Raw genomic sequence first — 14599 nt, 5'->3', positions numbered from 1 at the left:
TCCTCATTTCCAGTCATGAAAAACAATATCTCTAGACCAGTGGTTCCTAACCTTTTTTTGGGCATGCCCCACCTAAGTATCTCTAAAATCCTGATGCCTCCTCCCCCTGTGACCTATAATTCTTATTACTCAAAAAGTGAACTCCTATTCATGTGAAGGGAGCCTAAAAGGCCATTAACTTGGTCTAAACAAGCTTCCAAAGAACATGGCATCCATGAAAGAGAAAAGTAAAAGAACAAAAGGACAGTTTAAGTATTAAGGAAGAAATCACTAAGAAATTGTTAAAAATTAATAATAATGTGAAGTGATATGAAAAAATACCAAATAAAGTTTTAAAACATAATAGAGAACTGAAGTGCATAAATGTCACAGTATATATTTATATACTGTATGTGAGGCCCCTAGAACCACAAGAAATGCAAAAAAATTCACTGTTAATAACTCATCCTCAAATTTCCCTCCTTAAAAATCAAATTGCCCCCTTGTGGGGTGTGTGCCCCACGTTGGGAAGCACTGCTCTAGACCTTATGTCCCCTGGGAGGCATGATTGCATTGTCTTAGAACCATTGGTTTGAAAGAAAGGAGCTCTTTGTTTAAAGGTAAGTAAAAAGGAAAGAGCTGGTTTACAAGGCACCAATGGAAGCAGCAATTACTGTGTCCGCAACCAAAGGACCATCTCCTGGGTTCTGAGGTTGTGTTGGGTAGTCAACAAAGCTCCCGGTAAAACACCTTTGAGACAAGTTGAAGTGGGTGAAGCTGGGGAAATATTTTTGTTGTATTTGACAGTTATTATGACCTATTTTACCTTTAGCCTGATGTAACCTGGGAAACATTAGTTAAGTTTGAATGAAAAAGTGATTTTAATGAATGAAGTTAACAATGTATTTTTCTTAATGACATGGCTAAATTCATACATTACTGCTGTGCAATTAGAATTTTAGAAGCATCAGGTACATTAATCTACATTATACTGTTGTAAAATAGTGATGAAATTTCTGTGAAAATTGATCCCACACAGAGTTCTAAGATTAGAAACTAAGATTTTGATGTATCATCAAGTGTTCTGTTTGAATTCTGTGATAGGTGGCCTAAACGTAAAAGAGAGAATTTTCCAAACAAGGTCGCTGCAATGTCATCTTTATATTTAGTGGTTATGCATCACTTTTAAATATAGTTTTTATCATGACAGAGAACTTTAATTATTTGTTTCAAAATAATTTTGATTCCATCTGAAATGTGTTTTGAAGCAGTAACAGGGCAGGAGAGGAGATAATTAAAGGAAATAGTAATAAAATTATTTCGTTAACTCTCCCTTCAAAAGATGGAGGTAATGAATAGCTATTTTTTATTTTATTTACTTATTTTTTGCCTGTGCTGAATCCCTTGCCCCTTATTGAGGAAAGAGAACGTCACTGCTCCTTTTGGGAAATATTCCTTCCTTATTCCATTCCATATGGTCCTGCTGCTCCCTCTCCTCCTCCCAGCATAGCGATAAGCTCAGGTCCTAGACTGAGCCAGTTAGACTCTCCAGGGACTTTGAATCTTGGATAGAGGGGTATTATTTGGGTTCCTGGTCCTTATCAAAGCTTGACTGTTCAGATTTTCCCTCAGTCCTTGGATTCTCTGAGCCACCAGTATCTTTCCAATAAGGCACATTCTTGCTGAAGTAATCCAGAATCAGTTTCTGATGCTTAAAACAGAAGCCAAAGATCTATGACTGAAAAAGGTGACTCTGACCAAAATACTATAACTAGTTGGCCACTATGACTAAAGAGACAGGGAGAGGATCAGGAAAGAGTATGGAGTCAGAGCTGAAAGGTAGAAGTCTTGGGTCTATGTTGACCAAGTGTTGGAAGCATGGGGTCCATTTATTTGTGTTTTCTGTTGTTTGATTTTTAATCTTTCACCCACACCATACTTACATGCAGGTACAGTTGTATAGTTGCCAATTGCCCTGATTAATTTCAGAACTCCCAAAATATTTAACTTTTTTCTAAATATGTGGCCTACTATTTTCCAGTAATGCAGTTACAAATTTTATAATACCCATTTTTATAGGTCAGTTCTAAAAAGTTATACTTTTTATTTACCAATGCATTTTAATGTTATAAATGTTATTCATGTTCCTCATAAGAAACATCAACAGTAAAGGTATAAAATGAATGATGAGAGATCCATGTCACTCCCTTTCCCAAAGAGAGTACGTTTTTTATCTAGGACACTTTTAGATATTATTGATACACTTTTAGTTCCTGGTATTTCCTAGTGCTTTGGCCTATTCACCACCATTCCAACAGGTAGGCACATTATAAAGCTTGCCTCAGAGGAGGGATGATGGTAGAGATGAAGCTTGGGAAACAAACAAACCAGATTTGCATCTTAAGTTTATGAGTTTCGAAAGGCCTCAGAGGAAAAGCAGGGACTTGTGTGCCCAGGAAGTGTAGGGGAAGAACATGATGAGAGTGGAGCTTCCTAGCTTGGGAGACTGGGTGGGCTTCCCTGAGTTGGGATGATGGGAACAGAGGGGACTGGTCAAGAAGAATCCTTAGCCAGGAGCAGAGCGGGTATCCAGAGACACCATCCTTCACCACTGTGAGCACTGCCTGTCACCCAGCTTTCATTCAACTGAGCCTAATACAACTGCCACTGTGCTAGAGAGTGTGTGAGTTTTCCTTTTCATTAGTGTCACACCACCGTCCAACATCCAGCAAGAGAGGATCCCATCTGTGAGCGGAGAAGGGCCTATTTGGACCCTGTTGATGGCCTAATACATATGCCAACGCCCTGGCTCATAGGGTCCACCCATGGCAGTGGTGTGACAGGGAAGGCCCCAGCATCTGATTGAGTGAAGCCATCTTGAGATTCACCCCTTTCCTGCTGAGCCAATAAAATGGAAAAAATACACTATTACACATCTCCTGCTTTCTGTCCCTGTCTTCCTCTACTTTTACATAAACTATATTGTATTATACATATTGATCTTCAACTTGCTTTTTTTTCACTTAGTGGTATATCTTTGCCATCAATGTATAAAGATCTACTTAATTTTTTAAATGACCACTTAGTATATTACTAATTTGACTGGTCCGCAAGTGATGCACTCTAGCTCTCTACTTGTCTTTCCCTCCCTATTCTCCTCCCCTCAACCTTTCTCTCTCTTTCTTTTGGGTATCACTGTTTTTGCACTTTTGTTAGAGATAATTCTAGGATACATTCTTAGACATAGAGTTGCTATACCAAAAAGTATGTGCATTTGAGCAAAAGCAAACATAAATATTAATAAGTTGTCATCTAAAATGTTTGTATCCCTTGAATCTCATAAGGTATTTATCCATATTCTCTCTAACACTGGGTATTATCATCTGTTCACACCTTTGCTTATCTGATACATGAAAAATATATAATTTATTTAAAAATTTTTCTTACCCTCATAATGACTAAGAATCCCTTCTGTATTTTGTTTGTACCTATTTAGTAGTGCAATCAAAATATTCTGTCATGAGGATAGGGACTATTTTCTATTCAATGCAATAAATACTTATGTGTCTAGTTGTACTAAATTATACTGAAAAAATATAAACAACAATAGCATTTAATACCATCCTATCTAATAAAAGAGAAACATGGTAATTAGCCGTACCTCTGCTACCCTTCCCATTGGCTAATCAGGGCGATATGCAAATTAACTGCCAGCCAAGATGGCAGCCGGCAGCCAAGCAGCTTGAAGCGAACATGAGGCTTGCTTCAGTGACGGAGGAAGCTAACGTTCCCCGCCTGCCGCTGCCGGCCTCTGAGCTTGCAGTCTGAAACATTGTTCCAAATATAGAAGCTAAACAAAACCCCAGAAACCTGCTTTCAGCCAGCCGCGATCTCAGAGCTGGAGTTGAAACAGTGTTTCGATTATAGAACCCAAGCAAACCAGATACCTGCTTTCAGCAGCCGAGGCCTAAGAGCTGCAGCCAAGCCTCAGAGCTAAAGCTGACCCAGAATTAAAAAAAAAAAAAGAAAAAAAGGAGCGGTTGGGAGCTTCAGTCACCCGCCGGCCTGAAAACAGCCCTCAGCCCCTCACCCAGACTGGCCAGGCACCCCAGTGGGGACCCCCACCCTGAAGGGTGTGTGACCAGCTGCAAACAGCCATCATCCCCTCATCCAGGCTGGCCAGGCACCCCAGTGGGGACCCCCACCCTGATCCAGGACACCCTTCAGGGCAAACCAGCTGGCCCCCACCCGTGCACCAGGCCTCTATCCTATATAGTAAAAGGGTAATATGCCTCTCAGCACTGGGATCAGCGGAGCCACAAGGCCTCCTGCACTGGGATCAGCATGACAGGGGGCAGCGCCCAAACCCCCTGATCGCCCTGTGGCTCTGTGTGTGACAGGGGGCGGGGCCACAACCTCCCTATCCGCCCTGCTCTGTTCATGACAGGGGAAGGCGCCCCAACCCCCTGATCGCCCTGTGGCTCTGTGTGTGACAGGGTGCAGCGCCCCCCCCCCCCCCCCCCCCGCCCAAGGGCCCTGCTCTGTGTGTGACGGAGTAGAGCCATAACTGCCCCATCGGCCCTGCCCTGAGTGTGACAGTGGCGGCGCCCCAACACCCTGATCGGACCTGCTCTGTGGGTGATAGAGGGCGGCGCCCCAACCGCCCCCCACGAGCCCTGCTCTATGTGTGACGGGGTAGAGCCATAACCTCCCCATCGGCCCTGCCCTGAGTGTGACAGGGTGCGGCACCCCAACCCCCTGATCCTCCCTGCTCTGTGTGTGACAGGGGGTGGTGCCCCAACTCCCCTATCAGCCCTACTCTGTGAGTGACAAGGGGGAGCTCCCCAACCCCCTGATCGACCGTGCTCTGTGCGTGACAGGGTATGGAGCCCCAATCCCCCTGATGGACCCTGCTCTATGAGTGACGGGGGCAGCGCCCCAACCCCCTGATTGGCCCTGCTCCGTGCGTGACAGGCAGTGGCACCACAACCTCCCCATCAACCCTGCCTTGAGTGTGACAGGGGGCGGTGCCCCAACCCCCCAATTGGCCCTACCCTGAGCGTGACTGAGGGTGGCATCACAACCTCCCGATCTGCCCTGCTCTGTGTATGACAGGGGGCGGTGCCCCAACTCCCCAATCAGCCCTGTTCTGAGCCCGACCAGGGGCTGCACCTAGGGATTGGGCCTGCCTTCTGCCACCCGGGAGCAGGCCTAAGCCAGCAGGTCGTTATCTCCCAAGGGGTCCCAGACTCCAAGAGGGCACAGGCCGGGCTGAGGGACCCTCCCCCCCCAGTGCACAAATTTTTGTGCACCGGGCCTCTAGTAGAATATAACAGACATTAAAAATGTTAACTGTAGCCCTGGCCCCTGTTGCTAAGTGGTTAGAGCATTGGCCTGAGCACAGAAGGATCACTGATTAGATTTCTAGTCAAGGGCTACGTACCTGGATTGCAGGTTCTTTCCCCAGCCTAGATTTGGGTGCTTGTGGGAGGCAACCAATTGATGTGTCTCATATCAATGTCTCTCTCTCTCTCTCTCTCTCTCTCTCTCTCTCTCTCTCTCTCTCTCTCCCACCCTCCCCACCCCCCATACTCCCCACCCCCCATACTCCCTTCCACTCTCCCTGAAAAATCAATGGAAAAAAATATCCTTGGGTGAGGATTAACAAAACAAAAGAAAAATATTATCAGTAAAAGATTTTCCCAGAGCTGGTTTTGAGTGGCAGTGGCTCCTAATTAATAGGATGAATTAGCTACAAAATATATCCTCAATTGAATAAGTGGAGGCATTAGCTAGAGTTATTTTGTATTTTGCACTTGGAAATTGGATATTATCGGCCAAAAATATTTTTTTTGGCACAATTAATAATGATCTGTTCTCCCTGGAAGTACAATAATTAGAAATCTGCTCAGTGACTTCTAATGCCACTACTGGTTTGTGACAGGAAACCATGACACTAGCATTAAGAATGACACCTCCTCAATTGCTATGGGACAAAGCATCTGTGACAAGCGTTTATTCTGGAGTTGAAGAAGGAACTATGATATAGCTCTTTTATGATGTAGTTTTAAGTTAAAATCCTACCAATCTAGAGACTATTTCAACTATGTCACAGAGCTGTTAAAAATGAAAATTTTATAAAAGCTTTGATAACACTGGATTTATGCTATGCCTTCACATCTTGGTCCATGGACAAGCTGATGATAGATAGAAAAAATGCCACAAATACTAGCATGTTCCAAAATGCTTCTCAAATTGATTTAGGAGGTAAGCTGGGGGGGAAAAAAGTGTTCCATATTCAGCCAAACTCCAGGATAGTTGTTTAGGAAAGTGAACGAGCTTTCTTTACTTTGAGATCTCAGGGTCTTTAATGCCAGTGTGACTGGGAGCCAGTTTTCAGTGTTTCCCCAACCCCTTTGACCCCAGCACCAATTTCCTATGGTGAAATTTCCTGTGTTTTCCAGCCATTCCCAGGATCCACTTTTCTTAAATCTGATGGGGCTCTGAACAGGAGGCCTAACCTCCCCCAGCTAAGGGACTGGGTAGTGTTCTAAGTTAAGACACCTGAAAGCTGGACTCTGAATTGGGAGTATCAAAGAACAATAGGTTGGGGTCCACTTATTCCAGCATGGGAGACACCTGGTCATGACATTTCTGCCCCTACATCATCCTGCTGTCAATGCCATTGTGCTCTCTGGAGTTGCTCTCACTCCTGCAGCTTCCTAGCTTGGGTATCTAGGTAGGATGCCCATCAGTTATCAGAGTTCCTGTTATTCTTCCATCAAAGTCCTTTTTATTTAAACTGGGTGGAGTTTTATTTTGTTTTGCAACCAAAGGACCCGCACATTTTCTTCTTTAGTTTACCTGTCAATAACATTAGATTGAAACAGGGACAATGTCTGTTTTTTTTTTTATCTTTAATTTCTTTATTGGTTAAGGTATTACAAGTGTGTCCTCATCCCCCCCATTAACCCCCAACCCCCCCTCCCCCCACCTCATGCTTTCATCCCCCTGTTGTCCATGTCCATTGATTTGGCTTATATGCACGCATACAAGTCCTTTGGTTGATCTCTTCCCCTTACCCCCACCCTCCCCTACTTTCCCTCTGGGGATTGATAGTCTGATCGCTGTTTCTCTGTCTCTATTCGTCAGTCTATGTTGTCTGTTTTTTGACAACTGAAAGCCCTATACTAATAACACTGCCTAACACAGCCTAAGAACTCAGAAAATTTTTGTTGAACAAATTACTAGGGTTCCATAGCAGAGCTTTTGGGAAGCATTGTTTTAAGCTATGTCCTTAATAAGGAAAGACTGTATATAATGGTACCCAAGAGAGAAATAGTGCCTAAAACCTATCGTTCTCTATTAACAGTATTCCAGAAAACACACTTGTGTTGAGTTTTGAAGGCTAGTTAACAAACCATGGAGTCATGTACTTTAGAGAAGTAAATGTGTGTTTTTTTCCCCAATTAAAAACAACCACACTATAAATCAATCTTATGAAGTCATTTAGGAAAAAATCGCACTCTCTGAACTAGACATTTACTAGGCATTTAACATACATTTTTTAATTTAATCCTCAACATCTATGTGTTAGTCAGCAATATTTCTTGAGCCCCTGATATGTGACAGACATTGTGCTTACACATAGGAATACAATAATGAGCAAACAGACTCAGCTAGGGCAGAAAGAGACCATTCTACAGTCACACAGATGGTGAGTTGGTGGAATAAAGATTATATTTCTGTGTAAATAGCTATATCTTTGCTCTTTCTATTTAGTTGTATTTAATAATAAACAGCTTCTATTTATCCTAAACAAATAGATAATCCAGTCAATATAGATGGGTTTCAGGTTTTAAGGACAGTCACCTTAGTGACAAATAATTTATGAATCTTAAAGGAGTGTTTTATTGACACCAATCATTGTCAGTATTTTGGGTTCAAATATGCTTTAACACTTGTCTTCTAACATAACACAGCATCCAATGAAAAATATCAAGTTGTGTATGAAAACTTCTAGAGAATTGCATTGCACCTAATGTTTGCCATCAGTTGTTTGTCATTCTTCCCCCTGCCCCCATCTTGGTGTCCAGGACTGCCAGATAAAGTAGGTCCCCAGAATCCTAAAGTTCAAATATCAAGCCCTGGGAGCCAGCCAGCCATGCCCCAAGGGGTGAGGTGTGGTGCAAACAGCTTCAGAAAACCTGTAGGTCTGAGAGTGGAAAAATTGTTGAACCACTGATTTGAAACTAATGAGAATGTTACGGTCATCTCAGAATAGATCAGGGTACTGTTCCTAGCCCAAGTGTGGAAGAACACCAACCTCCAAGACATGAGACTTAACCTTCTGTGAAATTCCATTTTTTGCAGTAGTTTAAACCCTGAACTTCTACCAAATAGTTGGCTCTAATTTAGAGTTGTATTTGCTGGTAGCTTAACTCCACGTAGGACCAAGGTTTTCATTTCAAAAGTGGAATATGGTAGGTTTTTACCTAGTAAAACAACCCACTATGCCTAAGTATGCATTTCTGAGAATATTTTACACAGGAATATGAAAGATCCACACGTGGCACAAGAATGGGCCAGGCCCTGGAATTTAATGGTGGTGTCTAGGGTTGGTGTTTGCAGTTTTAATGCTGAAGTGGCTGTAACCACGCACCTTTCCTCATTCCTCAGGTTCAAGGCTGCCATCCATCACTGGTGATCCCCGATCATTTCTTAAAGTTACTGTGATGCCAGTCTCTTCAGTACCAGGAAGTCTACTATCCTAAGGAGGGCCACTATTTACCAGTAGCTCCCGCAACGCGGCCGGTTGAAATAGGGGCATTTTGAACTTGACAAGTTGGTTGGGTCCTGGAGAGGGAAACAGGGCCAGTGCTTCCAGACACACCAAGTTGGGTTCATAGCTTCTGTTCCCGCAGGTTGCGTGCCAGCCCTGGGGAAGGGAGAGAGGAGCAAGCAGGTTGGTTTCCTGGGTATCGGTCGTCGCCGGAGGGGCCGCAGCTGAGGCTGCCAGTGACCCCGCGTCCCGCAGCGCAGGTGCCCGAGGGCCAGGGTGCGCAGAGGAAGGGGACTTCCGGGGAGAGCTGGCGCGCGCCAGGCTCGCCTTCGGCACCGGGTGGGGGTGGGGGTGAGGTGCGCGGCGTGCGCGCTCCCGGGGCCGGGGAGGCGGGAGCCTGTGCGCGTGCTCGCGGCCGAGGGCGCGGGGCGAGCGGGTGTGCTCGGCCGCCGGAGGCGGGAGGGGGCGGAGACGCTGGGCCGCCTGAGCCCGCCCCGGGCTCCGCCGAGGTGCGCCTGTGAGCCGACGCGCCGCCTGGGGCACAGCGAGCCGGACGTGCCACCTGCAGTACTGGCTGCTGCTGTGTCTTTTACTGGGAAACACGGTTTCCCCGCGGGAGAGCCCAGAGCGCGCAGGGACGCGCGCGCGCACACGCAGACACACGCACACTCACTCATTGACACGCGCGCGCGCGCGCGCACGCACACACACACACACACACACACACACACACACACATACACACGCACGCACCCGCGCACGCTCGCTCCTTCACAACTGCATCTCCAAACAGGCAGAGCGAAGCTCCTGCGATTTCTCTTAACCTCAGCATCGTGGGACGAAGCAGGGCCATTGTGCATTGGGGAAAGCCCGGTGCCTGCGCTGCCGCGTCGGGTACAGAACCCAGCAGAACGCGCACCCCATCGGGTAAGTCTGTCTCTCTCCTTGTAACCGGTTCGGGGTTGGTGCCTGCAGACTGGAGGGAGGAGGTGGGAAGCTGCCGGTGCGCCAGTGGGGGTGAGGCCAGAGTTGACTTAAATTTCAGGGGCATTCAATGTCCTCTGGCTAGAGCGAGTACGACTCTCTGTTACTTCTTCTACCAACCCTGGAGTTGCCATCACCTTTCTCCCCTCCCCCCAACCCTAGGTATACTGTGCTCCTTGGTTGCCAAGGAGACTTCCTGAAACATCAGCCTTGGGACATCTGTTGAAAGAACTGGTTTCTTCAATGGTGCTGTTGTTTATTTTGATTTTTTTTAAATAAAAAATATACACTGAGGGCCATGTGGTAATTTGGCATTCGTTAATCTGTATTCAGGCGATGATTTCATTCAACTTTAAGAAAAGCGATAATTGCACTATATGGTATGCTTTAAAGAAGGTTCGTCAGATGAATTTTTCAACGGATGTGTCTTGAATCATAAATTACTTTTTTTTTTTTTGGTGATCTTATAAAGAAAGCTGATCCCAGTTAAAATCCTTTCTTCCTCTCTACTTATTGTATTTTGCATTTCATTCAGATGTGATTATCTTAACATTGAAAGCAGAAGATAAATAAATTTATCGTACAAGGATGGTCTTCTGTTGTAAATTGACCAGAACAGGAATACATATGTGAAATTCCTAATGTAAGGAGTAAGCACCCATAAGACACATCTTTGCTAACATTTCTATATCCACTGAATTATTATTTCAGTGCAGTTTTCTGCACCTCTTCCATTTCTGAGATTTTTCCAGTCTCTTATTGATTATTTGACATATGTAGATAGATGTAGATCTAAAATGTGTGCCATGTCTTAATACTCCAGATTCCAAGTTTTTGGAGCTCGTGTTAAAACATAGGAAGGATGCACAGAGAAAGCTTTTAGACCCTGTTGTTGTTTTCCCTGATGGATTGAGCCCTTTACTGGAGCACTGGGTAAGACCCAAGGAGCAGGCCAGTGCTCTAATCTTAGAGGATCTCCTAATCACTGGGCTGTCGGTTTTACCTTGAGGCCTCGGGTGCCTAGTGGGTGAACTTATTACACAGCATTTGAAAGGGTCAGCCATCTGGTAATTACACTTTGCACTAATTTCATACCTTCGTCACAAACAGAAATGACCTAGTAAAGATCCGTGGCATTCAACAATTCATTTTGTTTTCCTTTAATATTTGTTCATCTTTTCTATCTTTTATTAAACGATGTAAGTAAATATATAAGATTCTTTTTATTTAGATTTTAAACTGTGTCATACAGGATGTAATCATGTGAGAATCAAGGAAGCCGATGTAACTGAGGAAGGTAGAGGGGATTTATGCAACTGAAGGGGGCTGGGAAATGAACAACGATGACAAACATTTTACATTACAGTTTACAAAGTACTTTCTGTATACTCCCTTTTTAGTCCCTGTAACAACCTTGTGAGGTCAAGGCATTATCTTCATGTTAAAGCTGACGGGCCTGAAAACTCACAGTGTGCTGAAGTTACAGAGCTAGTGAAGGGGAAAGCTCTTTTTTAGATCTAGGCTCTTTGCCTTTAAAACTTTCCTGTACCTGCATTTCCAGTGTGTGCAAGGCTCTGACAGGTGAGATGAAGGAGGGGAGCATCCTGGTAGGAGACACATGGGAGGGAGGGAGATGAGGATTTTGGCCTCTGGAAAGAAAAAACCACTATAAATGGGGCAGCTCCTACTGTAGCTGATTGTTGCCACAGTTCTAAAAATTCCTTTTCACAGAAAACTGAAGTTTCCAGATGTTTTTATGTAATATGTCTTTAATTTTAAAAACTATAAGGAACACATTATAAATATATCTAGGCTACATGTGGCCTGTGGCCTGCTAGTTTGCAATCAATCCATAACTACTAGGTCTCATTCATTTCTATACTATTTTTCTCGAACAAATACATCCATCATTATAAGAGTGATTAAGAGTTTTCTGATTTTAATATTAAAATCTCTAAAAATGTTCCTCATCATTTCTTCAATAAAAAGGTTCAGGTGTGTTTTGAGGTTTCTCTGGTCCTTTATATTATATTTCAGAGAATATAAAAGAGCATGACGTGCTCCAAAATGGGAATTTTTCAATCTGGTGAAACAAAAGCATTTATAGTTTAAAACATCTTATGTTCCTGGCTTCATTTTTGTTTTGGGCATAGGACTAGAAAATATAGAAAATGTCAGTTGAAGGAATAGGTGGAATAAAAAGTTGGTCAGAAAAAAAAGTACCCTAGATTGTTTGACTCAGTGGATAGAGCATCGGCCTGTGGATTCAAGGGTCCTGGGTTTGATTCCAGCCAAGGATACATGCCTGGGTTTCGGGCTCCATCCCCAGTAGGGAGTGTGCAGGAGGCGTCCAATCAATGATTCTCTCATCATTGATGTTTCTATCTCTCTCTCTCCCTCTCCTTTCCTCTCTGAAATATATATATATATATATATATATATATTTATACACACATATACACACACACACACACATATGTGTGTGTGTGTGCGTGTGTGTGTGTGTATATATATATATATATATCTCCTGAATCTTTCAATGAAAAATTCCTCTTAGGATTTTAGGTAGTTAAAGCCACCACAGAATACTGCAAATTCCAAAGGAATAAGAACATAAATGGGAACTCGAAGGAACATTCATTCCAGGACCCTGGCAGAGAAAAGTCTGTTTGTTCCTTAAATAATCTTGCAATGCATTGAATACCTTTTGAGAAGCTGCCTCTTTCTCACATTCCTACTAAAGCTGTAGAGATGTCAGTAGATTTCTCCGAAGCATATCTAGTAATCAGAAAGAAGGGAGGAGACGGGAAGAGGTTAACCAAAGAACATATATGCATAGTCCATGGACACAGACAGTAGGGTGGGGAAGGCCTGGGGTGGGGCGGGGTTGGGTGGAGGGGGGATGGAAGGAAATGGGTGACATCTGTAATACTGTCAACAATAAATAAATAAATAAAATCAAGAAAGGAGTGTTATTTTATTTACATTGTTTCTTGTGGACCCAAAGAGGTGTCATTTAGAAAAAAAAAAGCCAAGCCAGGCCAGCATGGCTCAGTGGTTGAGCGTTGACCTATGAACCAGGAGGTCACGGTTAGATTCCCAGTCAGGGCACATGCCCAGGTTGCGGGCTTGATCCTCAGTAGGGAGTGTGTAAGCGACAACCAATCAATGATTCTCATTATTGATGTTTCTCTCCCTCTCCTTTCCTCTCTGAAATTAATAAAAATATATTTTTTAAAAAAGAAAAGTTTCTCAATAAATTAAAAAAGCCAAGATTTGGACAGGGACTTCTAATAGTTCTCTTACTCTAAAATCATCCTCTAAAGCAGTGGTTCTCAACCTGTGGGTCGCGACCCTTTGGGGGTCAAACGACCCTTTCACAGGGGTCACCTAAGACCATCGGAAAACACATATATAATTCCATATTGTTTTTGTGATTAATCACTATGCTTTAATTATGTTCGATTTGTAACAATGAAAATACATCCTGCATATCAGATATTTACATTACAATTCATAACAGTAGCAAAATTATAGTTATGAAGTAGCAACGAAAATAATTTTATGGTTGGGGTCACCACAACATGAGGAACTGTATTAAAGGGTTGTGGCATTAGGAAGGTTGAGAACCACTGCTCTAAAGGATGCTTTAATCTATACATATAAAAGCCTAAGTGACCGGCTGACCAGCCAGTAGCTGTGACGCGCACTGACCACCAGGGGGCAGATGCTCAATGCAGGAACGGAAACCACAGGCATGGAAACATGGAACAGACTGATGAATCTCAGAGGGAAGGGGGGGGAAGGGCAGAAAGAGATTAACCAAAGATCTTATATGCATACTAGAGTCCCTGTGCATAGATTCATGCACCGATGGGGTCCCTTGGCCTGGCTTGCAGAGATTGGGCCAAAATCGGCTCTCTGACATCCCCCAAGGGGTCTCAAATTGTGAGAGGGTGCAGGCTAGGCCGAGGGACTCCACCCGTGCACGAATCCATGCACCGGGCCTCTAGTAATAAATAAAAACATTTCAGTTTCCAGTTTATGAAATGTGTTGCACCCCTAGTAAAGAGCTATGCAGATGTTAGTCAATAACATAACGAAGTCCTGGCTGAGTGCTCTGGGGGTCACATGTCTGCCTTTAAGGATTCAAGCAAACACACACACACTGCTCCTGCAGTTTCCATTTTCCAGTCCCTTCGACATGCAGGCTGCCTTCTCCATATCGTCTTCACAACATCCCTATCAGTGGGCATCTTATTTCCATTTCACAGATGGAGAACCCAAAACTTTGGGAAGTTAAATTGGATCAATGAAAGAAAACTTTAGACCTCAGCAGCTCTTCTCACTTCACACCCATCCTTCTCTGCCGATTACCTGATGAGGTTATAGACATGTATAGAATTGTGATCAGGAGACAGTTGTGTGTTAAATGATACAGAGACAATATTTCATATAGCATAATATAGGGAAAAAAATTTAAAAATATTCTGATTGTGGAATCAGGTAAGTCCTGTGTAGGAGAGTTAGTGCTGGACTTGGATGGCTGAGTCTGATGCCGGTAAATGATCCCTTTAGCTATGGTTGGATGGGAAGCACTGCCAATCAGTTGGAAATGGGAGTTGAGAGGATACTGTACCAAGAGGTCTGATACTGATGAGCTCAAGGGATGACCGGACTGTGAGAAGAAATACAGTCTCCAACATGTAGTGCAGCAAGAAGATGGAACTGGACTGTGTGGGAAGAGGTAGAAAAAGACAAGTTGGTGAAGGAGACTAAGCGGGGAGCTGTAGACACAGGAAAATCTGGAGAGTAAAGTGTGGATTCTTCTAAAAGACTGAAAAGAAACAGCAA

At 43.8% G+C, this 14599-nt stretch overlaps 1 protein-coding gene across 8 annotated transcripts in view; it reads left to right on the top strand.

The window, feature by feature from the left end:
- KLHL32 (kelch like family member 32) overlaps window positions 1–14599 on the top strand; it is a 217679-nt gene that overhangs the window by 17465 nt on the left and 185615 nt on the right. For 3 of the 8 annotated variants that reach the window (XM_036317416.1, XM_036317422.1, XM_036317417.1), the window contains exons 4-5: window positions 8659–9021; window positions 9555–9688. The exons of 1 other annotated variant lie outside the window; for it this stretch is intronic. The gene's annotated coding sequence lies outside the window, so the exon portion shown is untranslated. Of the gene's footprint in view, window positions 1–8658; window positions 9022–9132; window positions 9689–14599 lie in introns of those variants that run through there. 4 more of the 8 variants (XM_036317418.1, XM_036317419.1, XM_036317420.1 and 1 more) reach the window with 4 other exon arrangements.

This window comes from Myotis myotis, unplaced genomic scaffold, assembly GCF_014108235.1.
Source record: "Myotis myotis isolate mMyoMyo1 unplaced genomic scaffold, mMyoMyo1.p scaffold_m19_p_7, whole genome shotgun sequence".
NCBI lineage: Eukaryota > Metazoa > Chordata > Mammalia > Chiroptera > Vespertilionidae > Myotis > Myotis myotis.
The sequence above is the reverse complement of the archived record's forward strand: the minus strand, read 5'-3'. Positions and strand labels throughout refer to the sequence as shown.